The sequence below is a fragment of the Micromys minutus genome (assembly GCF_963924665.1).
Source record: "Micromys minutus genome assembly, chromosome: 20".
NCBI lineage: Eukaryota > Metazoa > Chordata > Mammalia > Rodentia > Muridae > Micromys > Micromys minutus.
The window spans coordinates 27,275,729-27,294,459 of record NC_137955.1 but is presented as its reverse complement, the minus strand read 5'-3'; positions in this window follow the sequence as shown (position 1 = coordinate 27,294,459).

Genomic DNA, 18,731 nt, shown 5'->3' with positions numbered 1-18,731 from the left:
AATGACCTGATATCCAACCTGCAAAAACAAATAAACAAGACCACAAACCTTAATGTATATAATTGTTACACTGCAGATATCCTTTTTTTTTTTTTCCTTTACTGGGCATTTTATTTATTTGCATTTCAAATGTTATTCTCTTTCCCAGTTTTCCCTCTGGAAAACCCCCATTCCATCCTCCCACCCCCTGCTTCTATGAGGGTGCTCCCCACTCCCTCCCTTCCACCTCCCCGCCCTGGCATTCCCCTGCACTGGGGCATCGAGCCTTGAGTTGGGCGCTGTTGTTGGTGTCCTTATGTCTAGTCACGGGACACATGACAATGCTTCACTCAGACCACAGTCTCGTGATTAGGATCCCACCCCCAGCGGCTCTAACAGTCCCACAGAGGAACTACACAATGATGCATTCGACAGAGTGCGCTGCTCTTGTTAAGCAAGAAATGACTATTTCTTTTTCACTTAATAATGCCAGATATTTCTCCTGAAATCAAAGCAATTTAAGTGAGGAAAGAGCTGACCTGGTCGGTCCACACATGCTTGCAGCCTGTGGGCCTGAGCTCTACATCGACGCTCATTGAAATCTGGGTATGGGGGTGGGGGGCTTCTGTAATCCCAGCCTTGGAGCAGGGGGGGAGGAGGAGGGGGAAGGAGAGAGAGAGGAGTTAATAATACTGCTCCTGTTGTTGTTTTAAGAAATCTTACTCCATGTCTTAACTGTTGGCATGTTCTTTGCATTTCTACAGCTAAGGAAGTTTTATTTGCTTGAACTTTCCCAGACACAGGATTTCCTTCCCATTCTTCCTTTTCCCCCACCTTTTTTAAATAGTAGGACCACCCAAGAGGACCTCCTGTAGAGCCACCCCACTGCCTTGGGACCAAGAGCCTCAAAGTGTATCTCCACCCTTCTCTGCTTCCTAACCTGAGATGCCTGCTCCTCCTGCTCCTCCGTGTCTCTGAGAGACTTCCCGATTGTATGGCTGCCTTTCAGTCACCTGCACTTCATGTAACTCCAATAGACTGGTTGCTTCACCAAGCTGGACTTGGAAAGAATCCTTTATCTGACATACCATTGCCTTCCCAATCTGGGGTGACTTCTTTACATTTCTCCAAGGAACTCTTATGACACCTATTTGCAGTGATTTATTGATCTTGTGAACTAATTAGGAAGCCAGGATGTTTCTACAGGAGATAGTCTGAGTTCTTGACTTAGTCATTCTTCACAGGTGACAAAATGAAATAGTCGAGACTCACTTGCCTGTCATGACAAGGTGGGAGATTGCCAAAGAAGAATCAAAGCCCAGCTTTCCAAACCACAACTGTGTGGTACAATGGGGTCCATGGGAGTTGATGGTAATCTGGATGGGTGGGGTCTAATTTCAAATTATGAAGTACTGTGCCAGAAGAACAGAGCCATGGACAGCAGCATTAAGAAGGCAGTAGGTCAGAGAGAATGGAGTCTTCCCTACCCCTCGATAGCCTGTTGGAGGTAGTCCAAGTATATCCTATACCATTTTCCCAATGGATATCTCAGTTTTCTGTCCATAGACCCAAACTTTGTTTTCGTTCTGTCTATCTTCCTGCTGGGCCACTGATCTGGGGGCCACTGGATGAGATATTGGCTCTTCTGTGGACTCATGTGTATATAGGAACATTAGCCTATATTATACTTTGAGGGCTAAGAACTCCAACCACATGCAGGATAAAATAGTGTTTCCCAGGATCCCAAGAGAACACATAGTCATTTACAAAGCCCATCTCCAGGCAGCCCTGGCCTTTCTTCATGTGGCCCTTCCTCAGCTTTCTCCTTCAGTTTTTAGATGACTTTTCATTAGTTTGATGGAGAGGAAAGGATGTTCTTAATTGTGTTCACATGTCACATCATGCTGTCCCTCTGGAGTCCCAAATGTCTATGTTGGATTTATGCACCAGACATGAACAGGAGACCTGATGAAAGGCACATCCTGATGGAAGGCTAAGACATGCACAGGGCAGGTAGCCATCCTTCTTGAGAAACTCCTCAGGGAAACTCCCATAAGCTCTACTGTTTACTTACTACCAAACAAACATTGACTTGGGAGCTCCTAAAGCTAGAGATGGGTGAGACACATGCACCTCTCTAGAGATTCAGAAACAATGCTTTGAGAAGCTGGTGCCCTGCTCTAAGAGATGTAACTCGTGTGATCCAGCTACCACAATCTGAAGATGAAGCCGGGGAGGGGGCGGTGAGAAATATAAAACAAGTATGGTGATGTCTACTGAACTTAGCTCTTAGCAAAATCCATTTCCCTTCCTTCACAATGCCTCCCAATTTTCTTGGTGTGGCCTGTACAAACCACAGAGCTTGGCTGAAGTGCTTGCAAATATTTTGGGTTAAACGGGGATTATTAAGATGACCCATTTTAGCATGAAGAACGAACTTCACATGGCATCAAAATAATGATCACACAAACAACAGTCTGTGTGAAAAGAGGAAAACATTTCTTCCTAAATATCGCTATTTCTCTATAGTGTGTAAGCTTTGCATGGTAGTTTTAGAGTGGGTGTTGGACATCCAAACTCAGATCCTACTGTTTAAATCACAAGTGTTTTACTGCCTGAGCTATTTCCTCATTCGAAGTAAACAAACTGGTCTCGAGAGCCTCAGCTGCACCTAGAACTTCAGGTAGCAAGGGCTTTGGGTGAGCCTGCTGGGTCTCTGATCCTCATGTACTTCCATGGTAATGACTTCTAGACATTCAACATCCGACTACAGAGAGGAAGGAGAGGATCGGATGAATATATGGGGTCAGGACCTTTCTTTACTTCATGGCTTCTCTGGGAGAGAAGTTGCTGTGGCTGAAGAACCCCTCCCCCCAAAAAAGTCTATCAACCTTAAGTTTGTTCCTCCTGATGAAAATGAAAGGGTCATAGGTAGTTGACTGACATTGCTGCTCTTAGCCAAGCCTGATCCTAGAGGCAGCAAGCCCGGCCAGCCTCTCCCTGAGTGCAGCCTACCCCAGAGAAAAAGGATCTTGATGAGGAAGACTGAGATAGCCAGAGAAACCAAATAGAGAACCAGTCCTCAGAGATAGCTGCTTGGCTCTGGCTACTCTCAACATTCAGAGTGACCACCAGCCCTTTTGGACAGTGAAGAGCCACATTGGTGTCATCTGTGTCACAGCAAACCTTTCTAATAGTTGTTCCCTGCCTCCTCTCTCCAGTTAATGGCGTGTTTCTCGAAACCTAACCTCAGTGAGTCAGAAATTCTCATTTATGAGTAAACTAATAGCAAACAGCTTTAAAGAGGCCAACATAGGATTCTCCTAACTATTCTGGAAGAGCCTCCTAGAAAATGGTTCCTTCATGCAATACTTTGCAGGAAGTTTTATGCTTTCTGAAGGAAAACTGTCTTGGTCCTTTGTCAGCAAAGTTTCACAGGGAGTATGGGGTTGTTTTCTATGGTAATAGACAGGGAATCGTAGTGGGACTTGTCTGAAGAGAGACTGACAGAATATGTCCCTCTGGGAGCTGGTTCTGGAGGCAACGGTTGTCTCTTTTCCAAGAAATTTCAGACTAATTCATAGACCACCATGAACTTACAAAGGAACTGTTAATAAAGTGACTTCCAGCCGGGCAGGAGCAGGAAAGGGCAAATACAGGGGCCATTCACCAAACAGAAATAGAAAAACAAATGGGAACCAGAAGACAAGACTCTGAGCTTTAATCTGTTGACCAGAGTCACAGAAGCCACAGGAAATGGTTCAGAGCTCAGCATAACCTCTCTAGGCAGTGAATGGCAGGCTCTGGAAGCCAGCCAAGATGACTAAAGTCTGTTTTACTAGACTTGGAATGGCTCCTCTGAGACACAGTGCTGGACAAAAGCTCACAGAACAGCCTGTTGCCTGATGCAAACCCCCACAGGGTGACTTGGATGTGTTTTTATATAATTTAAAAGCTTGACTCGAGGCTGGAGAGATGGCTTAGGGATGAGAGAGTATAGTGCTCTTGCAGGGAATCTGTGCTCAGTTCATAACATCCACAGCAGGCAGCTCACAACCACCTGTAAGTCCATCTCCAGGAGTTCTAACACCCTCTTCCGGTCTCTGTGGGCAACTGCATTCAATGCACATATCCACACATATGCGTTCACATGCATACATGCACACATATACCCCCATACAATTATATGCACAAACACACACACACACACACACACACACATATAAATTTCATATATATGAAATATTCTGCTAATGTATAAATTAGAATATTGCAGTGTTTTAGGCTCTCAGAAAATGAAAATTAGCAAAGTAAAGTTTCTGGGTCAGTTGGGAATTAAATTCTAAATGTGCTCTAGAGTTAGCGTTTGGTTAGTGCTGCCCCTTATCCCAGGATAAGGAACTGGGGTGCATATTTTACACATCAAAGAAGACCTGGCTTCCAGGTTCTTCCAGCATCCCTCATTCCCTACCTGGCATACTCTGCCACCACCCCCATCCCAAATTTTCCAGCCTAGTCCCTGGGCTTCTCTTTCCCCAGAGGCTTTTATATAGTACAGACATTTTGATTTCCTCAACCTGTCTCTCCTCTCTCTGCCTGCACACCCTTTCTTTCTCTTCCCCCTACCTCCCCTTCTCTCTCTCCATGGTGACTTCCTTGGGGATAGTGAACTTCCCAATAAATTTACATTTAATATAATCTAATCTGGTTTGGATGGGTTCATTTTACCACCGGAAAAATAAGTTATGAGTTAGCGTCAAATGCCCCATGACAACTAAATGACCAACATGGGCAGGCCTCAGAATCTTCCCAGCCTATAAACATGTAATTACTTATCCTCAGAGTACTTGTAGGTCTCAGCCCACCTACACAGTGGGAATGTGGCTGTATAGAACCAAGGCTCATACTGCCAACACTTGGGAGTCTCCAGGCTTCATGAAGTATTCTGCCCCTACAACCCACATGCTAGCTTTTGCCTGAGAAGTCTGAGCTGTGGTCTCTAGTCACAACTCAGTGACAATCTAATGGTACATGGGATCCTACTACATCACATTCCTTATCTGTAGGTTAATGTCAAGGCAATACATGATTGAACAGTAGATAGTGGGCGGGAACAACGTTTTGGTAAGACAGAAGAGAAAGAGAAGTGGGAGATTCAAGATGGAAGACGAGAATGACTCATCTCTGGGTGGCTCTGAGTATCCATGGGTAGACTTGTATACTTTCTAGGGATGGGTTTCTATAGGCCAATTTATCTTATCTAGGTTGGTGGTTTATATCTTTGTCAACTGGTTATAAGATTATTGTGTGGAGAAAGTGTAGATTGAGAATTTAACATATAAATCTGTTTGATAACTTATTGATTGCTGAGTCATGTTTTTACCAGGTTGTGGAGGACAGTGTGTGAAAGCAATGGTAGAGAGTCAGCTGGAGCAAACAGATCCAGCACCAGGCCTGCTGAATGAGGTGTGTGTACGTGTGTGTGTGTGTGTGTGTGTGTGTGTGTGTGTGTATGTGTGAAAGGCTTGGTGACTAACTGCCTAAGGGACTGTGTTCAGTTCCACACAGGAGAAGCTCCCAGCATTAGAGCTTCCACGGAGTGAGACAGCAGGACCAGTAGCAATGGAACCTTTTATTTAGTAACTACCTCAACACTGATCCCTATACCCCTCCTTTGTTCCTTACAATTTTGGTTTTTTTTTTCTGGATATCCCTGAGCACCTGAATCACTTGAACACCTCCTAGCCTAGCCTAGTAGCCAGAGATAGCCACATATACCTACCTGCCAATGGACATCAGGAGAAATCCATTTCTGCCTCTGGGAAGCATTTTGCATAAACCTGGGTCCCTGGTCACCTTCTCTTCTTTCTACTCTACAAGGGCCAGGATGTCTACAGCCCCAAGGGTTAGGCAACTATGATGTGACAAGCAGCTTCTATGAGAAACTAGCTCCAGTGTATGCCAGTGGCTGCTTATCACTGGGCTTCTGACTATGTGGAGAAAAACCCTTCTTTACCTCAGGTATTTCTCCTATTTCAATTATTTTTGTTACTTGCATTCTTTTTCTAATTAGAGACTCATTTTGTTGTCTGTATCCTAAGCATGATGAAACTTCAGAGCTACAAAAATAGCAAAGAAAAATCAGGAAAAAAAATAAACAATGGAATTTGGCCCAGTACCCAATACTCTTTTTACTACAAAAGAACAGAGGTGATAGCAAACCTGAAATGTCTTTATATATCCCTTCCTTGGTATTACACTTGCCGATCCTAGGACTGCCCATTGCTTAGAACCATTTTAGAGTCCTGAGATGTGAGTCAGATGATTAGGGCCCCTTTTAGTCAGCAGAGACAAGTCAATGGAGTTTTCTGTTAGGACTTGAACCTTCTAGCTCTGGAAAGTGGAAGTGGGGAAGAGAAAACATGGAAGCTAAAGTAGGTAATCAGTAGGCCAGGTAGGTGAGACCAGCTAGAGATCTGTCTTCTGAAGTTACAAGAAGGCAGGGGCTAGAGAAAATAGTATCTCAATATGGGACAAAAACACTCATGTAGAACATAAGCACGAAACAATAAGATGCCAAGCATGGAACCATGGGGCACATTCATCTGCCCCATCACATGAATGTGGATGTTTTCTCACAGTATGTGGAGAAAACACATGAGTAATAATGAAAATCACATGTAATTGATGAGTAAAGAAATCTTGTGTTGGTCTGATTTCCAAACATCCATTATAGTTACAGTTGCATCTTAATAACATGTATGTAAGCTTCAAATAATCCTGTCTTTGATAACATGCTTTAGTTGTCTAAATAGAGGTTTCTCCAGAGAATTTACAGTTAGATGTCTACCTCAACACAGCTACAAACAGTCTGTGCTATATAAAGGTGTTTCAATGTGACTTGTTTTTGATCTTAGAAAAAAAAGGCTAAGAACCAACCAAACACAAATGTTTAGCAGAGTAAATGTCTGGCTCCTGTGATACAGCTCGTTTGTTTAAAACCTGATGAAACTCACAATACATCATGATAGATCACTGCTTCAAAGAAGAAGAAACACAAGAGTTACTTCTGCTGGTCATTGCACATCATTAAAAACCCTAATCATGTGGTGCTTTCTTTGCCAAGTGTAAAATTAAATTCATCTATAAAATATTTTAGTGAATTTGAAAATATTTACACTTACATATATTCTTTTTGATCAGGTGTAAATTATTTTAAATTGGACAGTTAATCAAGAGTAAGCAATTCTCTGTCAATTACTGAGTCCATTTATCAGGTAGAGTAGGTGGTGTCAGTTATGAGAGGGTTGCTGTGTCACAAGTGCCTTGGGCACACTGCTAGCTCAGCACTTCTCCCCACTTCTGCTTCCTGACTGTATGGACCCAGCTCAAGGACCAAGGAGGTGAGGCACTGAGGCTTGCCTTAACAGTCACTTCTGCCTTCCTCATGGGATTTAGAAGAAGAAAATCAGGGAATTGAGAGATTGTGTTGATCTATTTTTTCAGTTTCCTGTCTCTCTACTGGGTCAACATATTGACTGATCTTTTCCTACAAGGCCATAACTTCATTACTCCAGCTACCTACCCTATCTGGCTGTAGTGGCTGGGGTATGTGTGTGTGTGTGTGTGTGTGTGTGTGTGTGTGTGTGTGTGTGTGTGTGTATGTGTGTGTGTGTGTATGTGCTTGACACAAGCTAAAATCTTCATAGAGGAAGAAATCTCAGCTGAAGAAATGCCTCCATGATTTCCATGAGATCCATGAGATCCAGCTGTAAGGTATTTTCTTACAGCTGAATCTATGGCTCTCAATGGTGGAGAGCCTGGGCCATTGTGGGTATTGCCATCCCTGTGCAGATGGTCCTGAGTTCCAAAAGGAAGACTTGTGCAGAGGGCTGCTGGTAGGAGACAAGAAGCAGTATGCTTCCTATGAGGGACTCCAACAACATGTCAAAATAAATTCTTTCCAGGTTGTCAAGCATTTGATGATAGAAGCAAAAAAAAAAAAAAAAAAAGTCAGAAATACAGTGTCTCTTGCCAGGAGCCATGTGTTTAAGTGTCCTGATACCACACTCCGTTGCAGGATGTTTGATCACACTATGAATCCCAAGATTGTGTTAATAACTTGGAAAACCCTGTTTTCAGACATCATATGGCTCAGCCTCAGCACACACCTTTCATCCAAGAGCTTTCTATCTGAATATTGCCAATAGGATTAAACAAAGTCAATCATAGGTCAAGGGGGGTAGCAAGCAACCAGCTGATGGGAAGTGAACATAGGATCATTAAGGAAAAAAAAAACAGAATAAGAGGAAGTTGGTTGAACAAAGAGATACACAGGAAGAAGAAAGGAGGGACACTCAGTTTAAAGGAGGTTTTTGGAGAGAGGGCCATTCCTGCTGGGACACTAGCTGAAGAGGAAGGTCATCTGGGTGCTTTCTCTACCTTTCTGAGCTAGCAGGTTTTCACCCCAGCATCTGGCTCCCAAGTCTTCATTGGTGTCTTAGGGTTTCCATTGCTATGAAGAGATACCATGACCAAGACAACTCTTATAAATGACTACATTCAATTGGGGTTGGCTTATAGTTTTAGAGTTTTAGTCCATTATCATCATAGCGGGAAATATGACAGCATCCAGGCAGACATGGTGTGGAGTTGATAGTTCTACATCTTGATTCAAAGACAGACAGGAGAGGACTGTCTACCAGTCAGCTAGGAGGAGGGTCTCTAAGACACCCCCACAGTGACACACTTTCTCCAACAAGGCCACACCTCCTAATAGTATGACTGTCTGGCCCAAGCATGTTCAAACCACCACAGTTGATAAAAAGCAAACTATTGAGATTTTGTTTAAAAAAAAAAAAAAAAAAAAAAAAAAAAAAAGCAACAACCCTTCTTCACTCTGCCCATCTCTCAGTGAGGCTCACGCTCAGAAGCAATACGGACCGACACCTAGCTGTACTTCACACAGGAAGCAACTTGTTCACTGTGTAGACAGAAGAAAAGTAGAGGATACATCTAAGAGTCAAAAAGGAGAGAAACCTCCAAAGGGCATCAATGGCTACCCAGTGACCGGCCCTATACTAGTTGGTTTATGTCAATTAGAGATAAACTAGAGTTGTCAGAGAGGAAGGAGCTCCAGTTAAAAATAAAATACCTCCATGAGATCCAGCTGTATGGCATTTTAATAAGTGATCAGTAAGGTGAGTGGTGCCACCCCTGGGTCAGTGTTTTGGACTTAAGAAAGGAGGCTGAACAAGCCATGTGAAGCAATCACTCTTACATGGCCTCTGCATCCACTCCTGCCTCCAGGATCCTGCCCTGTTTGAGTTCCTGTCCCGACTTCCCTTGGTGATGACCAGCATGTGGAAGGGGAAGCTGAATACACCCTTTCCTCCACATTTTGCTTTTTGGTTATGGTGTTTCATTGCAACAGTAGAAACAAACTAAGACAACCTCCAGCTCCAGTTATTGAGGAAGGTACTATCTCACATCTCCTAATTCAGGAAGCCATTCTTTGCTATATAATACGGGTAATGTCTACTTCACCAACAGGCTTCTTCTTAGACTCTGTGCTTGTGGAAAATGGGGTTTCTGGGAGAGAAGAGAATTGGCCCTTCCTGTTTGCTCTTGTACCTTCACTGTGTTTAACCCTTGCCAACCTCACCTCAGCCTTCCTACTCCACCTTAGCAGACAACTGCTTTCAGCATCAGCACCTGAATCCAGTTTGCAGCTGCTGTTAAATGTAATATTCCAACTTGAGGAGTATCCTTACTCTGGCTGCTGGATGACCCCTCAGCCACTGTCCACCACGCAGCACCACAAGGCTGAGTCCCAGTCCATACTCAGGGGTCAGAGGAAGTCTTGACCCCTAGCTCTAGATGTTTGAATCTCTGCTCCCACAAATTTGAATGACATCAGTCTTTGTCCTGATTCTCAGCCAAAGAGTAAATGGGTTCTTGTTTCTGTTCTTCATCCACATTTGCTTTGCATTTTCTTCTGTGAATAGATAGGAGTCTGGATTTCTGAATCACAGTGTACAGAAAAGCTATCCACCTATCTAGACACATTCACCAAATGGCCATTAGAATGAGGCATAACACAGACACACAGACACAGACACACATACACATAGACACACACACACACACACACACACACACACACACACACAGTACCTATGAACATCTTACAGTTTGTAGAAAACCATGAGATGAATAATAGAACTGGGAAGAAGATGATGACCTCAGTCCCCTCTAAAAAAGAAAAGAGAAAGGCTCTTTTTGTTCTCTTTTGTTTTCCAGATATGGTCCTGAAGTAGAAATTTCTGGTGCTTTGGAGACTCAGTAGTGTCATGTGACGGTTTTCTGAAAACTGTCTTATGAGGGGATTTTTTTTCCTGAAGCAGACACATGGGCAGACTGAGAACAGTCATGTGGTGTTTTTAGGAAGCTGCCTAGAAAATGGCATGTGATATTTTGCTAGAGTGGATGCTTGAGAGGACACGTGATATTTGGGAAGGGTATAAGTAAAACCAAACATACACAGAACTATGCAGTGTGGTACTGGTTCACCTTGTCACTCTTTGCTGGTCTTCATTAAGTTTTGTTGACATTGGTCTTCATTGGTTCACCGAGCCTTCTTCACTAATAAACATTTGTCATGAGTTCATAAAAAGAAATTTACCAAAGAACTTCTGGTGGTATTCTGGGAGCTTCTTGCTGCTTCTGTGGACTCAAGCAGGTAGGCAAAGCTCAAGGTTTCTTCTGAATCAAACTACTATTTATCTACTGCATCTGATTCATGGGAACTGAACTGCTGATATCTTGATAATGTATATTGGATTCACACCCCAAAGAACTATTTATAAATGGGTCCACAACCTCCTTTGCCATATTAACCTTCCCTTTTCACTATCTCTGGTGGGTGGTGGGCTAGAAGGGAGGTTAAAGCATTTAAGTACACTTATTAAAGTAGGTTTTGAAAATGTAAGCCTATGTGGTTACTCCTACTAATAATCTTGTCTGGAACTCAATAAGTAGCTGAGGATGACCTTGAACTTCTAGTTCTCCTGCTTCTTGAGTGTGGTGCTGGTAGTTGAAACCAGGGCATCATGCTTGTCTACTAAACATACTAGCTCTGGAAATTAAAAATGTTACATGGTGAGAGTTGAATAGTCAAAGGGAGGGGCACAAGTGTCTCTCTTTAGGATATCCCCTCTTGTAAGACATGGTGGTTCACACCTTTAATTTCTGCATTTGGAAGGCCGATCTCTGTGGAGCTCTGTGAGTTCAAGGCCAGCCTGGCCTACATTCTGAGTTTGAGAATAACCAGGGATATGTAAAGAGACCCTGTCTGGATGAAGATGATGGTGATAATGATGATGACGATGGTGATGATGATGATGTCTTTCCTGCCAGAGCTTCAGAATAAGATTGTCTTTATATACCTAGGGTTAGTGAGCCCTTATGAGGGCTAAGCCTTAATACAGAACTCCAGAGGTCATCAAGTATATTTTCTGCCTTGCTACATGAGGCCCACCTAATGTCTTACCCTGCTAGTTGAAAAGACTCCTTAGAAGCTGAAAGGCATGTTCCCACAGTGGGAGCATGCCCAAATTAGCACTAATTATGTCTAGGAGAGAAAAACAAAGCTTGAAAGAAGTATGAGTGTGATTTTTGGCACGCAAAATGGAATGAAGCTGAATTGAATTGAAAATCCCCTGGGCATTTCCAAACCACAACCAAAATTTGTGAAAGCTTTTAGTGTATTAACAAAGAACTTGGACTAGAATAAACTAAAAATATTTGGAATACAAAGACTCTTGAGCTCCCCATGTTTGTCAAGGAAGAAACAAGCAGTAAATACTGCTTAAAATGAGCAGATATTGTGAATTAATGGCTTGAAATAGTAAAGTCAAGGGCCATAGGGAAATGGGGATAAGAGAACTCTTCCCAGAAAGCAGGGCCTAGAGGAAAATCAGCACTGCAAAACAACAGTGTTCTCTCCTCAAAGTGGAACAAATCATATAGTGAACACTTATGGTGTCTTAGTTTTGGGTATTGCTGTGAAAAGACCATGACCAAAGCAACTCTTATAAAGGACAACATTTAATTGGGGCTGGCCTACAATTTCAGAGGTTTAGTCCATTATCATCATGGTAGAAATCATCCCGTATGCAGACATGGTGCCTGAAAGGGAGCTGAGAGTTCTACATCTTTATCCAAAGGCAACAGGAAAAGACTATGTGCTACACTGGGCATAGTCTAAATATATAAGGGACTTCAAAGGCTGCTCCCACAGTGGCACACTTCCTCCACATCTACTCCTACAAGGCCACAGTTAGTGAACATGGCCAAGAACAGGTTGGCCCTCAGGAACATGTTTTGTTTTCAACATGAAACTTGTTACATGAACTTTTATATTCACAGAACAAATGAGAGTCATAAGTCAAACACACTGATTGGGACATTTCATATGCAATTATGTCAAACCTGGAGAAACTGGTACCTATTGTCTGATGAGATTCTTGCCTTTGGGGCTGGTGAAAAGCTGGTTATAACTTGGTGTCTAAGGGTTTTACTACTCTGAAGAGACACAATGACACAAGCAACTCTTATAAAGGCAAACATTTAATGTTTAGAGGTTCGGTTCATTTTCATCATGGAGAGAATCATGCAGCATGCAGACAGATCTGGTGCTAGAGGAGCCAAGAGTTCTACATCTCATCCAAAGACAGAAGGAAGAGACTCTTCCCTACATGCAGGCAGGAGGGGAGGCTCTCCCACACTGGGGAGAGCTTGAGCACTAGGAGACCTCAAAGCCTGCTTACACAATGACACACTTCCTTAAATAAGGCCACACCTCCTAATAATTCTACTTCCCATGGACCAACGATATACAAACCACCACACCTGGTATCTGAGAGGATATTAGGTCAGACATACAAGGTGGATGCCAAGTAGCTATTAAGAGGAACAAAGATGACCTAAGATATAGCAAGGAGTGAATTTGATGAAATACTAAATCAACCACAATTCTAGTCTTACCACTGTGGCCAAGCATTCCTCTGTCATTGGTAGAGAACCTTGAAGCCTTCAAATTTGGGCAGAGGATGACACAAAGGTACCATGTATAGATACATGGTATACTATACATCTGTCAGGTATACATGTTTATGAGCAACTGAAAAAACAGAATTCAGTGATGATTTCTTGAGCAAAGAAAAACATGCTATTACCCTATTAGTGTCTCTAAGCTGTGATCTCTCTTTCTGTCAGATTAAAAATATCACCCTTAAAGATTACATATCTTGGGGGCTGGAGAGATGACTCAGTGGTTAAGACTGACTGCTCTCCCATAGGTCCTGAGTTCAAATCCCAGCAACTACATGGTGGCTCACAACCATCTGTAATGGAATCTGATGCCTCCTTCTGGTGTGTCTGAAGACACCCAAAGTGTGCTCATATATAATAAATAAATATATTTTTAAACATTACATACCTTACTGTAAAAGTTCAATCCAGTGGTATTTTCTCAACTCCAGTCACCCAGGCATTGGTTTTTTTTTACAGCGACTGTTCTATCTGCATGCTGCCTGGTCAAATGTTCAACTATTTCCCTTTAGCACACTTTGTACTTTCTGGGCTTTGTAATGCATAGAAAAATGATCAAATGACTATTAAAATTTAAGATCTCCACTCATGCCATCCTTTTAAGAAATCACTTGACATAGAATTCTTTAGGAAACCCCATACATGTGGCAGATTGGTAACTTTCATCGCCAACCTGACAACTGGAACTGGGGAGGTTCAGTTGAGAAAATGCCTCCATCACATTATTCTGTGGGCATGTCGTGGGACATTTTCTTGGTTGTTAATTGATGTTGGAGGGTGCAGTGTGGACGGTACCATTCCTGAGCAGATGCACCTAGGCTATGTAAGAAAGGTAACCAAGCAGCCCAATGAAAGCAAGCCAATAAGTAGTCATCCTCTGTGGTTTCTGCTTTAAGCTCCTGCCTTGAATTCCTCTCTTGGCTTCCTTTGATGATGGACTCAAACTGTAAAATGATATCAACCCCTTTCCTCCCTAAGTTGCTTTGGGCCACAGTGTTTACCACAGCAACAGAAAACAAACCAGAACAATCTTAAAAGGATGACAATGTTCATCAGGTAAGAGCACTAGCTGCTCTTCCAGACTACTTGGGCTCAATTCCTAGCAACTACATGGTAGCTCCTGGCCAGCTGTGACTCCAGTTCCTAGGGATGTGATGTCCTCTTCACACCTTCTTGGGCACTGCACACATGTAGTACAAAATATATATGCAGGCAAAACACCCATGTACACAAATATATAACTAAAAGCTGGAGGGATGGCTCAGCAGTTAAGGGTTGCAATGCAGTAAATAGCAGACAACTGTACTTGAATGTAAATCTGGAATGGTATATTTTCATGCATCAGTCGGGAAGCTGGTGTATAGATAGAAAAGCAAAACAGAAAACTTACAGGGGCAGTTATGTATTCTCAGGGCCCTGACCACATGTGTCTGTTCATAAGATACCTTGTGATCATGTCATATACCTTGTGTACTGTACAAGTCTCTTGGGATGAGTGGATGAACCCAAACAAACATGAAAACCTTGCTCTCATTGACGCCGTGGTCCAGTAGAATAATAGACACTGCACGGAAAATAATATAGATCATTGTTTTACTATATCTCCTACATCTGCTACAAAGGACTTGCTTATTTTTGTACTTTCTGGCCATCTCACAATTCTATAATAGGGATACACCAACTAGCCCATTCTTAGGGCAACTTAAGACACCCATTTTTTCTCCCCTTCTTAATATACTTACATCGGTATCCTCTCCCATTGAGACTGGCTAGCTCTAAAAACTCACTTACATCAAATACAACAAATGATGTCTCATGACCCTTGAGTCTAGACACATTGGTCATCTCTTCTTCATTCACAGATTATCCTAAAACTTACTGGATGAAAACAACCAACATTTATTGTCCATGGTGCCTGTGGGTTTGTAATTTGAAAATAACATAGCTATCTGGTTTCAGGATCCCGCTCGAGGTTTTGATAAAGACATCGGCTAGGGCTGGCCTCGTTGAGGACTGACAGACTAGAGGACCCACCTCCAAGCAGTTGACTCTGCTCACATGCTGATAGCAGAAGTCTTCAGTTCCTTCCCAGCTCTGCTTGTGACAAAGGACTTAGTTCCATGCCACATGAATTTTTCAATAGTGCTACTAAGGGTCACAGAGGTTGGTTTTACCCCACAGTAAGCAACTTAACAGAAGCAGAAAGAGGAAACCACTAGGTAGTGATTTAAGCATTCCGAGGTTAATAACTAATGCTGGAAATTAATGTGGCGTCAGTTACTTTTCAAGCAGCTGTTACCCAAAGAAAAGGCAAGGAGACCTTTAGAATTATAATAAGCGGTAAAGCACTGGAGCCTGGGTGGTATCAACCCTCTAAGGTATTTTCTCTGCTTTCATGTCTTGAACCCCAATATATTACTTGCCATGTTTGTTAGCGCTGCTCCTGCTTCATCGGGTCACATAGCCACATGCTCATGGTCCATATTACCCCATGGCGACTTCCTTCTGCCTCCTTCCCTCACTCTCTCCTGGTTGTTCCTACCAAAGACCCCGAGCCTGGGAACCAAAGTCTGCTTGCAACTCTTCTGCCCAACTACAGGCTGTGAACAGCTCTTAATAACCAATCAGGAATAACTGGGGGGAGCAAGTTTTACACAGCAAAGTCTGGCCTATGTGAGAATCGGCTGGCAACCAGATCTTGGGATACAGAATTTACTATCTGAATACAAAGAAACAGACCAAACCTCAACACCACAATGTCTTCATATCCTAAAGTTGGGATTCAAACACCAGCACTCTGCTTTACTTGATTATTTAGAAATGAGTTACTAATATTACAATGCAAATTTGAAGGATAATTGATTTGAAGATAACTAAGCTCCACAGATCAAAGGAAAGATGATTTGAGTATTTGTGGGCCTGTCTAATACTGCTACAGTGGGTATGAAGAACGAAGCAGCTTATAGCCGCTTGTGTGTTGGGCAGTCAACAGACAATACCAACTGTAAGAAATGCTGAATGCTAACAAGTTAATGTTCATGTCCCTCCCAAAGTCACTTGCCCAAACTTAGTCATTCTCAGGATTCGAGAGAATCCTGATTAAGTTATGGGAGCAAAGACCTGGAATAGCATTAGTATTCACAGGAAAGGGGTCCAAAAAAATCTTTCTCCTTCTGCATGGGAAGATTCAGTAAAAAGATGGCTGGCATGGACCATTATCAGACACTGGAGCTCCAAGAAACTTGGTCTTAGACTTGACAGCCACCAAAGTAGAATAAACTTCTACGATTTGTAAGCCACCTGGTCAATGGTATTTCATTGTATGTCTTAAGACAGTGAGTAAATTATTCCTCTAACCACTGAGCAAACCCCCCCAGCCCAGCATTTCTCCTTTCTCTACTGGTGACAGTTTTCTTACAACCCCCCTTCTCCCCCACCTCACATAAAGGAAGTATATGTATCTCAAGGTTCCTTTTCATGTCCCAGACACAGATGTTACACCTTCTCTCCTTCATGGCTCATGAAGCCTAGCCCTGTGTCCTAGGCTGCAAGCTCCCAAATTCTGGGTTTTGGTTTGCTGATCATTTCACTCCACAGTACTTAGCAGACAGTTCAAAACATAGTAGATATGCAGCAGTTACACTGGGACAGAAATGGGCAGAGAAGTAAGTGTTGGAAAATAGCCCAGGAAACAAATCTTAACATGCATACAGAAAGTCCTAAATATATACTTTCAAAATGCTAAAAGAATAACTGGATAGCTATGCTAAATTTTTTTTAATTAATTGGATCTTTATTTATCAACATGTTAATAAATTAGAAGTAGATGAGAGACACACATTACAAAAATATAAACTCACACAAAAATAAACTCTTCGTAAATAGCTGGCTGTAAACTAACCTTGGGAAGACTCATACCAGCCACATCTTCTAAACTATATAAAAGGTGAACTTCCTATACGCAAATATCAAAAACAAAGGTTAAGTAAGAATTTTGAGGCTATAGAACAATAGATCTGATATCCATGTGTGTCTATAAGAATAAAATATTTTAACCTAACCAATTAAAGGGGGAAAGGATGAGTGATTAGTAAAAGACAAATCACATGCATAAAGTAACAAATTAGAAATGAAGTCGTTTTATAGAAACAGAACAAACACCAGTCACCGAGAGCTCCTTGTTTCCACTCGTCCAGACTAAATACAATATTATTTATATTTTAAAAAGTATTTTAGTCACTGGCTTGCTGGATGTCATGAACTACAGCGTTGCAAAGCTCCTTAAGATGGGAAGTCACCAAGGCTTGATCGATTGTCATTTTCCTTTTCCCTAAATGACACCAGAGGCTCAAGTCTGAGGCGAGTGCTTTAGCTCAGCCCCTGTGCCCCAGAGAAGCCCAGCAGCTTCTACGAAGGTGGCAGGCGGCCCTTGCTCGCCTCTTTTAACCTGCTCCGGAAACGTCAGTTCCATTGAATTTAAACAGGAGATTGCTGAACAGGAAGCAATGATGGTAATTTGGGTTCAATAATCACGGTTTGAATACGGCAGATTGGTTTATAACACAGACTTTTAAGAAACATAATCTCGGAAGAAAGTGCGCAACTACATCCATCCCAGCCCCATATTGTAAGTTAAATTAAAGAGGAACACACTGCCGGAGTCGGAGATGTATTGCCATCACGGAATGACGGCTGGCATTGGGTAGTGAGTGCCGTCACAAAAGCCTGCTTCTCCTGCTTCGTCCGTGTCGCAAAAGCCACGCGCACACTTGAGGCATTTGTTACTGAGGCAGCCAGATTCTTGTGACCCGTTTGCTGTTGCACTTCGCTGTCGCGTGGTTAATAACAAAATACCTGAGACTGACTACGTACAGATTTGGCTAATGGTTCTAGAAGACTGGGCGTCCAAGCGTGGCATGAGCATTCGACATGAGTTTCATGCTGTGCCTTCCCACGACGCAATACTAATAACAAAAGAGACCCTGTTCCTATAACTATCCAACTCTGTGAAAATGGCCTTAGTGCATCTAGGAGCTCAGAGGTTCTTATACTCTAACAAAGGCGATTGAAATCCAGTGTGAAGAGACGAAGAGAGGGAAACGTGGGTGGATGGAAGAGAGAGGAGGCAGGAACTCATTCTTCTACATCTAAGGTCAAAGAAGGAAGAGGAATGGGTAATACGATGCCTGGGGCTTTTTTTGACAAGTGATAGAAGTGAAGGGAGATGTTTGACATTACAGAAAGCATATGAATGTTTTTGAATTTGTTAAAAATCTAAGATGAGAAGCAATAAAACAAAAACGAAGAGAGGGAAAAAAATCTGAAGTGAGGTCAGCTATAGCAGGGAATGGTGCTGTTTTTCTATTCATGGACCATGATGAATGGTCAGATTCCTTGTCTGGCCTCAGTGGGAGAGGAAGCGCCTAGCTTTGCAGAGACTTCAAGTGCCAGGGTGGGAGTAGACTCAGTGGAACCCCACCCGCTCCGAGGAAACTGGGAGAGCGGATGGAGGAAGTAGTGTGAAAGGGGTGACCAGGAGAAAGCCTGATGTAAAATGAGAAAGTGAAACCCTCATCAGTCTACGCCACTAGGTGGTGATGTAAAGTAACCGAAGCTCTGGCAGCCCATTAGTTGGCCTT